A 1,964-nucleotide genomic window follows, 5' to 3' on the forward strand; every position below is an offset into this window, starting at 1 on the left:
CCCATCTGATATATTTTTGATATTAGAAACCGCCGGTGCTCAAGTACATGTTCTCGATAGACCCGATCGAAAGCAGAGTTTGTTTTTGTGGGAATATCTGCAGCTCGATATGCACCACAAAATCATCTACAGCGTTGTGTTACCAGCGCTATCCGACGATTACGAATACAGATCCTACAAAATCATGCCCAGAGCCCAGAACGCTCATGCTCACGTCAACGCCGGCTTCCTCTTTAAACTTGATGACGGCGGCAAGGTAACGGAAGCCTCTCCTGAATTATTCATATTACATCATCATTAATCACTCATTCGGCGTATTCGCAATATTTTTCGAGAAGGTGCTCTGAAGAAACCTAACATCATCTCCGGCGACATCAACAAGTACTTTTGCACGCGAAAAACTGTATGCACGATAACGGAACTGTTTAGATTTGTTTACATTAATAACATTATCGCGATAACTTGTTAAATATAGAAATATTTATGCTATAAAAAAATTTTACAAAAAGGTGCTGGAGGAGCCCAATATTATCTTTGGAGGAATTAACGAGCATTTTCTTCACGCGTCTAATACGGAGCAATTCATGATGGGTAAATCTATCTTCGACAAACAAGTGCTGAAAACTGCTTTGGAAACGTTGTTTAATGAACTGAATCCCGATCATGTGCTGCCTGACTATTCGCCGAAATTCCGAAGGACACTCGCCATGGGATTATTTTATAAGTATGTGTTGAGCATCAAACCGCAGAACGTAGATCCCAAACTTCGTAGCGGGGGATCCTTATTAGATCGAGGTCTCTCTTCAGGTACAAATAAAGTGATCATTTATTTTGGAAAATTGTCATTCTTTTAAGTATTCTTACCAATGCCCAAGGATTTAATATATGTTTTATTTTATTTTTGTCTCTATTTGTATTTAAAAAAAATTTAACATATATCTTTGTTTACGTGTTTTTAAATTTTTTAAAAATCTTACTGTTAATTTGTTTAATATTAATAAATCTCAATAATAAATAAATAAAATAAATAAAATTGATATTAAAGAAATAAATATGACAGTGAACATCTTTTCATTAAAAAAGTTCGTAATACGATCCGATTAATTTTCCGAATTGTGCATATCAAAAAATACAATCTCACTCTAGGTACGCAGAACTATGACACGGACAAAGACTTGTGGCCAGTGAATAAGCCCCTTCCAAAATTAGATGCCATTAAGCAGACATCGGGCGAAGCCCAATATTGCAATGATCTGCCTCCATATCCTAGAGAAGTATTTTGCGCTTTCGTCCTCACGAAAGTCGGTAACGGCATGATCGACAGTATAGATGCGAGCAAGGCACTTGCTGTGAAGGGTGTAGTGGCGTTTTTTAGCGCCAAGGACGTACCCGGTGAGAATCTGTGCGTTTCAGGCGCCAGCAAATTTGTGTTATTGAATGAAGATGAGGTGTTGTTTGCCGAAAAGGATGTTCAGTATGCTGGCCAGCCAGTCGGCGTAATCGTCGCCGAGACGCATAATTTGGCGAATGAGGCAGCGAAATTGGTAGAAATTAAATATAGTGAATTTCTGCAAACGAAGCCAGTGATAAGTATCGAGGATGCACTCGCCACGCAGGATAATACTAGGATCAGACAGAACGTGTACGTTTCGGCGAACACGAAAGGTATAGAAATTGATAAAGGCAAATTAGATTATGCAATTAGATTAAAATTATCCCATCGATTACAACCCTCGGAAAAAAATAAAAGCAAAAATAAATTTGAACTTTTTGGAAAGAAATGCAGAGATAAGCTACATGTTTATAAATTTTCGAAATAATAACAAGTAACTGTTATTAATTATAATTATTAGAAATAACAAAAAGTAATATATTGAAATATAGAGATCGTTTTCTATTATTTTACAGGAAATAATATTCAACATGTAATAAAGGGCGTCTTTCAATGCGGTGGCCAATATCAC

At 36.7% G+C, this 1,964-nt stretch overlaps 1 protein-coding gene across 1 annotated transcript in view; it reads left to right on the forward strand.

Moving 5' to 3' along the window:
- The window catches only part of LOC105453842 (xanthine dehydrogenase 1-like), a 38,037-nt gene that overhangs the window by 30,607 nt on the left and 5,466 nt on the right, over positions 1–1,964 (forward strand). The gene's annotated exons all lie outside the window — the stretch shown is intronic.

This window comes from Wasmannia auropunctata, unplaced genomic scaffold (assembly GCF_000956235.1).
Source record: "Wasmannia auropunctata unplaced genomic scaffold, wasmannia.A_1.0 LD335994.1, whole genome shotgun sequence".
Taxonomy (NCBI): Eukaryota; Metazoa; Arthropoda; class Insecta; order Hymenoptera; family Formicidae; genus Wasmannia; species Wasmannia auropunctata.